We start from the raw sequence: 12,002 nt of genomic DNA, 5'->3' as shown, positions 1-12,002 counted from the left end.
TCCTCTTTGCTCCCCAGAATGCACTCACAACTTTGGTCATTATTCAGAGGGGAAATTCCTTTGGGAGGAGAAAGTCTTAAGGTTTAGGTCGAGCATTAGGAGGAGTTTCTTCACAGAAAAGGTGATTAGAGGTGGGAATGAGCTGTCCAGGGCGGTTTGGAGTCCCCACCCCTGGAGGTCCCCAAGGAATAACTGGATGTGGCACTCAGTGGTGGGATTGGCCATAGGTTGGACTTGATGATTTCAGGCATCTTTTGCAGCCTATTTGGTTTTGTGACTCTGTGATTCTTTTCCCAGGCCTTTTGATCCTTCTGCTTACTTCCAGCTCTTGTTTCATCTCTTTTTCTCCCTTCCTTCAAGTGTTTTTTCTCTTCAGTTCCATCTCTTCTATAAGCTTGCTTTTCAATTCCTGTCTTGTGCAGGAGTTTAGAAGCTTCCTGCACTTCTCTAATAACAATCTTTCTTTCATTTTCTAAACTTAACAAGCACATTTCCTCACCAGACTCCAATCCTTCCTTCCCTGGAACTGTCTCCTAGGAATTAAAAACAAGGGAAGTGATCTTTCTCTTCTCAGTCCTGACACGTGGAGTGCCCAGTCCAGTCGTGGGCTCTCCAGTAAAGACAGATGGAGTTACTGGGTCCAGGCCAGTGGGGGATTACAGGGATGCTTAAGGAGCATCTCACATGGAGAGAGGCTGAGAGAATCCTCAGGGAGATGTTTTTGATGCTTTTTATTGTTACATGGGAGGGTGCGGAGAAAACAGAGCCAGACTCTCCTTGATGTTGCCCAGGGACAGGAGAAAGGAGGAATGGGCACAGCCTGAAACACAGGGAATAGTTTAACCCTAAACCAGCCCTTTTTTACTGTGGGGATGCTTGAACACTTGAACAAGTTCAAGCTCTATAGACCCAGAGAGGTTTTGGTGTTTCCCTCTGGGGAAAATTTCCAAATCCAGATTTGACATGGCTCCATGCTTGACCAGGGAAGTGGATTTGGTATTCTCCAGAGATCCTTTCTGTCCTGAACCATTTTATGGTTAAAAATGCAGGCAAAAACATTTTGTTCCTTACTCTCTTCCTTTTCCTTACTAAGTTTCTTACTCTTCCTCTGTTTTTTACTCCTCTTTGCCAGACAGTGCCTTTAAGGCCATCTTTTCATTGCTCATTTTGTTGTTTTTTTCCACTTTTCTGTCCTTTGTTGTCTCTCTTAGCTGCGGCTCTTCACTTCTTTTTAATAAGTCATTACCCTGCAGAAGGAAAAGCTGGAAATTGTCACCCTGAACTTTAATTTCCTTTTAGCTTTATCTTATTTTAACTTAAACATGACTTTGTAAAACTTACCTTGTTCCCTCTGGTACATTTTCCACAGCTGGATGCCACTCTCATCCCACCCTCCCATGGCCTGTGGACCCCAGTTGGTTTTTGCTGTTGCTGTCACATCCTCGTGTCTGGTTTCACTCTGCCATCACCTCCCTTTTTTCTATTCCTCCTCTTCTCCTGTGCCAGCCCTGCTGCAGTCACAGCATCATGGACTGGTTTGGGTTGGGAGAGACCTCAAAGCTCATCCAGTGATCAAACTTCCACCTCCCACTGTCCCAGGCTGCTCCAAGCCCTGTCCAGCCTGGCCTTGGACAGCTCCAAAATCAAAGTGTGGTTTTTACCTGATATTTCCAATTACCAGATGTGAAAAAGGAGATGTAAATTAAGGGTGTTCAGTGTAGGTACCAAAATATGATACTCACAGTTGCCATCAGTATGAGTTGAAATGCTGGTTCTTTTTTCACCACTTTGGGCTTTTTTTGTGGGTTCCTTTTTAAATTAAAAAAAAAAATCTTTTCAAAATTCCAGACAAGTAATCTATTTCCTATTCAAAATCTGTTAGGAAGTGTAAGAAGAAAAATAACCTTGCTTCAGATTTCTCATACATTATACTTTAGAAATAGTTTTCAACCTGTGTATTTGATATCTGACTGGTTTGCAATATTTTGTGTACGTTTATTTTAAATAGGAGCACTTATGTGTATATAAATGTGTGTGCTTGGATAAAGTTGCCTGTGGCTGTGAGGGAGAGACAGCATTAAATCTGTCTGATTTATAGACTTCTGCAGCATTTCTGTTGCTGCTCTGTTTGGTTGTTTTTTTGTCTTCAGCATAGTAAATTTTTTCTAATAAATCAAATAATAATGATATAAAAAGCAGCTGTTAGTTCATGGGCTTTTTTGAATATACATCAAGGAATGCAGAGAAACCTCAAGTAGAAATTGAACACTCAATTTCAGCCACTCATTGACACTTTCAGTTCTCATTTGAAGACAAATGTGCCTGTATAAAGAAACAGTAATTCACCTGCATTTGGAGCTTTTCCCTGGCCAAAAATCACTGCAGGCTCATTGGCTTTTGCCATCTTGTGTTAACACAGCTCTGTGAGGCTGTGATGTTGTAATCACTCACTGGCTGCAGGATAATTCCCTTCTCCTTTGATATGATAGGAACATTATGTAAAATCATTACTGATGTGTCAGGGAGGCGCAGTGTCCATAGATCTGCCTGTCCTTTGGTTTCATTCCTCAAGGTAAAGAGCTGGAAAAGCCCAGAGTGACCTGACAAGGAGTTTGTAGCCCTCACCCTGCAATTGCAGCCCTGATTAATGCTGTTCCTGTAGCCTTGTGATCCATACAGTCAGAATCAGACCTTTGCAGCCCTGTGCTGGCTGGATGCAATCCCTCCAAAGGCATCATTCCAGCCTGCTGCATCCCATCCCTGCAGCCTGCTCTTTGTATTCCACTCACATTAATTGAAGTAATTTTGCCACTGAAGCGTGTTTCAAACCTCTGCATTTAAATTGAAATTTTAATTCCCTTATTGTTTGGAAAAGACGGCTGAGGATGGCTTGTTACAGGTTTCATTATCACTCAAAACTCTCCAGCTGCTGGTTCTAATGTGCAGTGACTGAGTAATGCAGGCAAGGATTGTTAATAAAAGACTGGCAGCTTTTCCCAGTCGGATAAACACAATGCAGAGGTGCTTTGTGACAGCTTACATTTGTATGAAGTTAAATTTTTTTTTTTTAAGTGACAGCTTTTTTTTTTTCTTTCTGATTCTGTATCCAGCCAGAGCAGCACACAAATATCAGGTGTTCCTGTTGTGTGTTCCTCCAGCATCTTGATAATTCTGGGAGCACAGGCAGCAGGATCAGGTTTGCTGTCCTATAATTGCACATTACAGGTTGTCTAAAAGAACCCATTTCTAGCATCCTTTGAATTGTGAAGCTTTGGAGAATTTGGGAATGTCTGGAACAGATAAAATGCCTCTTTGAGCTGGAATGCATTTTAGTTATTTTCCATTTCTTTATGTGCCTTTTTTATAGAGAGAGTTTGTATGTCTGCCTGAAACGGAGCTGTTTGTTCACACTCTGAATTACTGGCAGCAATATTCACTTTTATGGGGCACTTGAGTGCACGTGCAGCCATTTGTGGGTGGTTTTTGTTTAATGTAAAACAAGAAAAGGACTCCAGGAGGAGGAGGAGGGACCTCGTGGCTCTGCACAACTCCCTGGCAGGAGAGGGGGCAGATGGGGGGAGCAGGGACAGGAGGAGGAAATGGGCTCAGGCTGGGCCAGGGCAGGGTCAGGTTTGTATTGGGGAAAATTTCTCAGAGAAAGGGTGTTGGTGATGGAGTTCCCATCCCTGGAGGGATTTAAAGCCATGTGCATGTGGCACTTGGGGACATGAGCTAGTGCTGGGAATGCTTGGACTCAGAGGTCTGAGAGCTGTTTTCCAGCCTAAACAATTCCAAAATTCTGTGATCTGCTATTGAGGGGAAATTCTGGCCCAGGAGGAACTTCCTAAGACCAGTTTCCAGAGAGGGGAGCAGAGCAGGGGCCAGGGACAGATTGATGTCACATCCCTGGAAGCCTGAGCTTGGCTGCTGCAATGAGGAATCCAAGTTCTTCCAGAGGAGTTGTTTTGGGAATGCTCCACACCAGCAGAAGCCAGAGCAGAGATCAGCAGCAGGACAGGAGATTTGCCCTTGGAGGAAACAGTTTCATGTCCAGTGTTCCCAGCACTGTGCATTGATTATGCTCTGCATAGTAATCAATACATTAATTAGCTCAAGATCGTGGAGATCTCTGCTGTTACTTTAATTCTTCTGATTCCACTGTTGACCCATGAGGTCCCTATAGGTAAAACTTAATATTTGCCATTTGTTTCTATAATTTAAGAGCTGAAATGCTGAAAACAGTGAAGAAATATTGTTGAATAAAGTAATTCAAGGTCATGTCATAGAATGAAATAAAAACTCTTTAGGCTACTTTGCTTTTGTGTCTGGATTTGCCCTTGTGGCAGGTAATAAACACAAACTGCAGGAATCTGTCCATGGGGTAAAAGGGAGGATCATTGCTATTTCCAGCTGAATTTTTATTTATTAGGAAGACAAGAAGGAAGAATGAAGGTGGGAAGAAGGAAGGATGGAGCCCTTTGATTATTTTTCACTTGATTTCCCCCCATCCTTGTGTTGCAGAGTGAGGAATTTGTGTTTTCCTCATGGGTGCATCCTTCTCCTTTGTCCTTTTCTCAGGAAATCAAAAACTGTCACTGTTTTATTTCTCCAGAAGCAGGGAATGCTCCAACACATATACTTTTATTTCTTTTACAGTGTTAAAGACTTAAACTTGAGGTTTTTAATGTCAGGAAAATAATAATATATATCTCCTGCTCTGCTTTCTGATGTGAGTAATAGCAGCAGGGTTTTTTGGAGCTGCTCACTTTCTCACTGCAAATTTGGCATTTTACAAAAAAAGTGATTTTGTTCTTTTAAAAGCAGGACTTTACAACACAACTGAGTGACTGGATGACAACAGGGGCAGAAGTGGAAGGGGTGTTAATAAGTGGAAATGCTGTGCAGAAATCATGGAATCCCAGAATGGTTTGGGTTGGAAGGGACATTAAACCCTCCCACTGTTCCAGGCTGCTCCAGGCCACATCCAGCCTGGCCTTGGACACTTCCAGGGATCCAGGGGCAGCCACAGCTTCTCCTGGAAAACAAATGGAAGTGGCACAGCAAAGAGATAGAGGAGAAATTAAGCAGGGCAGGGATACCCTGGAGAACAGTGAGGACAGGGAACCCCACTGGCTGTGGGAACAGAGAGTCAAACAAAGGCTTTAAAATATTGAAATGTTTTCTCAGGAGCTGAGGGTGGTTTTTGCTCTGTATGCAAAATATTTACCCTCTTCTTATTCATCCCATAATGAGCATCTCATTCCAGAGACGCTGTGGCTGCCCCTGGATCCCTGGAAGTGTCCAAGGCCGGGCTGGACAGGGTTTGGAACACCCTGGGATAGTGGAATTTGTCCCATGGGCACTGGATGTGCTTTAAGGTCCCTTCAACCCAAACAATTCCATGATTCTTCATCCTCCTCAGCAATCTCCAGCGCTCCTCACCTTCCTGTGCACTCCACATTAATCCTCTGGAAAAGCTCTTGGAGTGACACCACATCCCTGGAAAACAGGGGCTGTTTGTAGCCCTGGGCAGGGCTGAGATCTTTCATTTTTATTTCAGGATGGCACAAGGAGAGTCTTTCAATTAAAAACACCTTGTAGTGAGCAGAGTTCTTACACCTTAAGTAGCCTGGAATAATGAAATAAATAAAAATAGCAGTGCAGTTCTCAGTCTGCATTTTATTTACTGCCTGCTTTTCAGCTGGAACCAGGAAAATCAATAAAAACACTTTCATTTTGTTTCTGCATTCCTTAGTGCAGCGCTGGGATTCAGGTGCTGCTGTAGAGTTTTATATTTTGGAATTAAGTAAGTGGAAATAAGAGACCTGGGTTTGTTCAGGATTCTGTAGAAGTGCCTTTAGAGGTAAATTTAAATTTTGGCTCTGTTTGAAATTCTCTTTTGAGAAGTGATGTCTCTGGGGTTGTATCTCATTTCTTGTGAGGTTTCTATTAATTGTTAATGATTGTTAATGCTGATTTCTTAGGGTGAGGGACTGGTGAGAAAGAGACACCTTGTTTTTTGTTAATTTTATTCATTCCACGTGTACCTGGAATATGTTCCAGTGATTCCCAAAGCCATGGAACTCATGGGTTTTTGTATTTGGTGAAAGGTCTGGGGCCACACGAGGAGGATCTGAGGGCATTTGGTTTGTCCCAGTTGAGTTTGGTAAAATCCTGGTAAGTTCACACAGAAGGACTGGGGTTATTTATTCTTAGATCACTTTTCACCTCTCTTCTCTAATTTTTTCCCATTTTTTCTTCAAATACTGCTCTGATTATTTTTTTTAATAAACTTAAGGCTAGTTTTAAACACATTAGAACACATTTTTGTTCTAATTCTAATTAACACATTAGAACATGAAATTGCCATCCCTTAGAAACACCTTCAATGACTCCCTCTCATTCTTTTCCTGCTGTAATTTGCATTATCAGGGCAGTCTCTTGCATGAAGTTTTAGTACCTGGAGCTGCCTCCTTTGCATGGCCAAGTTCTTGACCCCAGCTGGTCCTCAGGGCCTCTCCAGAGCATCATCAGGGGGTCTTGGCTCTGCTAATACCAACCCTTCATTTCAGCTGGTGGAAGTTTATTTAATAAGAAATCAGGCTGTGATGAAGGTGGGGCAGAGTTGGAATACAGAGGATGCTTTTCCAGCAATCACCAATTTCCTGGAATTCTTTTTTAAACTCTGGGGTGTAAGGCAGAATTTTATCCCCAGTAAAACGTTGCAGCAACACCATGAAAAAATTGTTGAAGGCTTATGGTAAAATAATGCAGATAAATCTGATTGAATTACTTTGAAAATGCAGCTTTAAAGCTGACAGAAAGGTGTAATAAATTCAGTTTTTACTAAAGCATTTGAAACGTTTGGGATGAAAATGGAAATGAGAAGTGAAAGGGAAAAATCTTGGGTAATTCTTTGATGCCAGTAGATAATTCTGCCATTTCAGGGAAGTCATTTGTCTGTACTGGTGGAGAAATTGCAGAATTTGTGTTCAGGTCCAAGTAAGCAGTTGGATAAACCTCTTGTTTTTAGCCCCTCTCTTCCCTGAGCACCACTTTTGGTTCCAGCACTTTGTTGCTAGAAAGGCATTGATGAATTACAGCGAGTGGAGGAGGAAGGAGAATGATTGATGGGTGACTGAGGCAAATGCAAAAGAATTAAATTTCTGTAGCTGGAGGAAAGGACAGCAAGTGAGGAACATAATTTTATAAATATTTAAAAGTTTGCAGAGGGAAAACAGTCTTTGGTCATTGCCATTGGAACACTTCAGGAAAACAAAAGCCATTTGTCCTTTGTGTTAAGGTGTTTCAGACCAGGTTTGCCCAAAATAATAATTTTACTTTAGTTTGTACATTTTTTTCACTCCTTCACCCCTCAGATCACTTTGCTTGTCCCAGGTTGAGCTGTTTCCCTGTAAACTGAGCACCTTTTTTGTGTGTGTAGCTCAGAATCTCTCAAAATGATTTTCCAAACCTCTCCCCCTCTCAGCTGCAGTCATCTGTGTCATTCCCCCCCTTTCAAATCCTTTCATGCCGTGGAGCGAGTTCAGCTCTTCCCAAAATATTGCAAAGGCACCATAATCATAATTTATAGCTCTTTCTTTGCTTTTTGCTTGTTGATCCTTACAAGATTTTTCCAGGTGAACAAAACTGGGAGTAAGTTCTTCCCTCACCTGAATATCCATCGTGTTAACACCCAGTGCTGTCCATCAGCTCCTCATTAATCCTCCTGCCCTGGGTTCCTTTGCTCCTTCTCCTGTTTTGGGGAGTCAGGAATATCATCCCTGATCTCTTTTTTTCCTTTTTCCCGTCATTTTACCTGAAGATTCTCTGCTTTAGGATCACCAGGGTGGTTTTTAAGTTCAGGGTCATCCTACCTAATTCCTATTTACTGGCTGGGCTTGATGCCACCTCGCACCTTGGCAGTTTGGTAGCAGACAATTCCCAACCTTTGCATTTCTTAAGTTTTCCTTGTATCCCATTATTTGGCTGGCCCATCCTCAAAGGCCATCAGCTTCATCCTGATTCACCTTGCAGCTGAAATGCTGCAACAAATCTACAGCTGAAACACAGCCTTGATAAAACTTGTGTTGAGGTTGGGGTTAAAAGACATTAATGGAGCTTAAGTTAATCAGCTGCTCGTTAAGTGTTGCCAGCAGTGGAGGCTTCAAGTGCCTTTTGGGTGTTATTCTGTGATTCCAACTCTTCTGTGGTTACCTGCATTGTCCAGCAAAAATGTGGGAATTTTTCCACCTTAAATTCAGGAGCTCCTTACTTATTTTATTGCTAATAAACTTAGGAGTGATTTGGAGTTTTGAGGTGGGTAAAAATAGAGAACACAAACAAACCCTGCTGAAGGAAATGTTTTCTCACTGCTCTCCAGGTACAAATCATGTCCAACAGCTTTATTTACTCCCCTCTCTTTTCTCAAGTTGATTTTTTCCACGGCTTTTGCTCAATCTGTCACAGCTCCTGTGCCGAGGCAGTGGGTGGCACAGGAATTGGGTGACATGGGAATTGTGTGACACAGGAATTGGATGGCACAGGAATTGAGAAGCACAGGAATTGGATGACATGGGAATTGTGTGACACAGGAATTGGATGGCACAGCAGTTGGGTGACACAAGAATTGTGAAGCACAGGAATTGGATGGCACAGGAATTGTGTGACACAGGAATTGTGTGACATGGGAATTGTGTGACACAGGAATTGGGTGACACAGGAATTGTGTGACACAGGAATTGTGTGACACAGGAATTGTGTGGCACAGGAATTGGGTGACACAGGAATTGTGTGACACAGGAATTGGGTGACAGAGGAATTGTGTGGTACAGGAATTGGGTGGTACAGGAATTGGTTGGCACAGGAATTGTGTGACACAGGAATTGGGTGACACAGGAACTGTGAAGCACAGGAATTGGATGGCACAGGAATTGGATGACAGAGGAATTGTGTGACACCTGGGAGTGTTTCTTGGTGCTCTTCTGCCTCTCACAGCACTTTGGTTCGTGGGTTTGGGTTGGAAGGGACCTTAAAACTCATGCAGTTCCCATGGGCAAGGACACCTCCCACTATCCCAGGCTGCTCCAAACCCTCACCCACCTGGCCTTGGGCACTTCCAGGGATCCAGGAGCTGCTCCAGGGCCCCCCAGGGAAGAGAGGGATCAGTATTTGTGTCTCTTTGCCCACTGCCAAGTCCCAAAACTGCAGTGTGAGGACTTTCCCGTTCCACAGCGGTTTCCAGGCTCAGTCCTTACCTCCTGCACGTCAAGTGCAAATGGAATTCAGTGACCTGCTTGTTTAGATCTGCCTACATTTATTTTAGCTGGTTTTTAGTCATTTTCCTTTCCTGTACCTTGTGAAAATGAGTCCCTGGTAAAAGCAGCAGATCAATTCTCCTTTTAAATGTCAGAATTGTTGTATTCACCAGCGAGGCGGCTGGAACCTTCTGGGCTGTTGCTTATTTATTTACTCTTTTATTCTGAGGGCTCAGCTTTTTCCCTTTTGTCAGACTGTGTTTGTGTACGACTTTTTTTTTATCTTGAATTATGACCCACCGCATTGTTTTCTTTTAACCTTTCTCAGTTCATGTGTTCATGTTTTCATATCTGTTGTCTAAATTCAGAACAGACTGGTTTCCCAGCCAGAAGGGATTTGGTTTTCTAGTAAAATAATAAATGATTGAGGATGGAATTCTCCCCTGTGAGGGTGGTGGGGCTCTGGCACAGCTTTCCCAGAGAAGCTGTGGATTCCTCATCCCTGGAAGTGTCCAAGGCCAGGTTGGATGGGCCTTGGAGCAGCCTGGGATAGTGGAAGGTGTCCCTGCCCATGAGGACTGGGTGATCTTTAATATCCCTTCCAACCCAAACCATTCCATGATTTTATGATTCTATCATTATTTTTGGATTTTTTTTCCTCTTTCTGGAAAGAAAACCATCTAACTGAGACTTTTCACTTTATCTCTGCTCACTCCAGGCCTGTGGGTGTTCAGCAGAACCTTTGAGGGAATAAATAGATTTCACTGTAAGCAGATTGGGAAACTTTGGCTGAAGTCAGGAAAGAAAGAATTTTGACAAATACCTTGTTAGCACTTAGGTTCTTGTTTGTTGTAAAATGCTGAATTAAACCCTTCCAAATTGCCTGTTACACTAAGCAAGTGTTTAGCTGTGTTTTCTTTTTAAGGCAATTAAGCCCTGCTATAAACTGCCTGTGACCTTTAAACAAGCTGCCTAATGGTGCTGGTGCCACGGTTATTTTCTATAAACTTGCAATTTTTAGCTTAAACAAAGCACAGCTCTTTTTCCAGGCTTATTTCATCTCTATTTCCTAAAGGGTCTTTGCTTATTGTAGGTACTAATAAGTAGAGAGAGATAAGAAGATTTGAACATCAGGAATTACTATCAGATCATCTAAGCAAAATTCTGTGCTAATCCAGGCCAATATTTTAATTAGTGTTTGACTAAATTACAGTTATTGTGTGTTCATGAGCAGCTTTCAATGGGGGAGAGAGCTGAATTCAAGAATTAAAGGAGGTGCTGGTGGGGTCTGCCCATTCTTTTGGTACAATTTGCTCATTGTAAAGCAGTTTTTTTCCACAAGAATAACAGCTTGGTTGTTGTTGATTCCTTTTCCAGCTGCTCTCTGTTGCTGTGGCTCCTCTCTGCACCCCAGCCCCTGCCAAAAGATTCATGTGGGGGACCTCTTTTACCTGTAATTATCTTTTTTGTCCAGCTCATCTAACACAATGCCATGATCCCCCTGCAGCAAAACAAACAGAAATCACTTTATTTCCGTTTAACTGAGCTGTGTGTGGAGAAAAAAGAGCCAGGAAGGACCATCAGCTGCTTTTTCTGGACTCTTGAACCACTTGTAGTCCTTCTGTACATCTCATTTCCAGGTTTTCTTGGGCTGCTTTTCCATCACCAGTATTAACTGGAGTCTTGCTCCAGTTCACTCTTCCTCTCTCTATCCAATTCCACATCTTTTAGTCCTTTTGGATGCAGCCAGCAGGTGATGGGAGTGTTAAAAACCAGGGAAAGCTGATTGGCATCTCTTGCATAATCCAAGTTTTGGTGTGTTAGGAGCTGAGTGGGGGCTTAAAGTCAAAAAAGTTTCTTCTAAAGTTTCACTGTTGATCTGCCTTTCGTGTCTATTTAATTTTGTGCATTTTTTATTGATGTTTTTGCTTCCTTTTGGTTGCTTGTGTAGTTCTGGGCTGGTATATCCAGCACACAAAGGTTTTAATCTCATATATTTTTATTCTGGAATATAATCTTGGGTGTTGCTTTGTTATCAGGACCTAAATCATCTTTCTGTAAACAAAACTGCAGAAAGGAAATTGTTTAGTTTGGTTTTTAGCATAATATTTATATTTGCTGCCATCTAAACCTAACTGGAGACCTTTCTTTGACTCACATGTCATATACATACACAATATGTATGTATATATTTATATGTATATATAAATATATACATATATATATATATATGAGTACAATAAATGGTTGAATATTCAATTTTTTCCCTTAAAAGACATCCTTGAGAGCTGTATTTTGGCCTTAATATGTGAGCAACAAACTCTTTAGGAACTGGCAGGACAAAACCAGAGCTGAGCAGAAAGTTAAATTCCCGTTCCTTGCATTTCAGAGAAAACTTTTCCTGGATGTCCTGGAATTTTTTTAACGTTGCTTTGCTCTGGATTTCACTTTTTTTCTGGCTGCTTTTTCATCTCAGTTTTTCAGTATGACAAATGTTGCTCCTGGTCCTTGCTCTGGTGGGATTTTTGGCCCAGCTCCTGGGGCAGTTCCAGCTCCCCTGAAGCAATGAGGGGGTTCAGGTGCCTTTGGAATGGGGAAATTTGGGGCTCAGCTCCACCTGCCAAAGGAAGAAGAGAGGAATCAACACTTGCACTTCTGCCAGAGTTCCCCATGTGATGTCTGCTGAGCTGCTCCACCTGTGTGAGCTCTGACACCTCCTCTGGGGAGAAGGAAATGGGGATTTTC

The 12,002-nt window shown here is 42.3% G+C and overlaps 1 protein-coding gene across 3 annotated transcripts in view; it reads left to right on the top strand.

The window, feature by feature from the left end:
* The window catches only part of EXOC4 (exocyst complex component 4), a 294,646-nt gene that overhangs the window by 21,329 nt on the left and 261,315 nt on the right, over nucleotides 1–12,002 (top strand). The gene's annotated exons all lie outside the window — the stretch shown is intronic.

This window comes from Parus major, chromosome 1A (assembly GCF_001522545.3).
Source record: "Parus major isolate Abel chromosome 1A, Parus_major1.1, whole genome shotgun sequence".
Taxonomy (NCBI): Eukaryota; Metazoa; Chordata; class Aves; order Passeriformes; family Paridae; genus Parus; species Parus major.
Note: the sequence above shows the minus strand (reverse complement) of the source record. Positions and strands in the feature narration are given on the sequence as shown.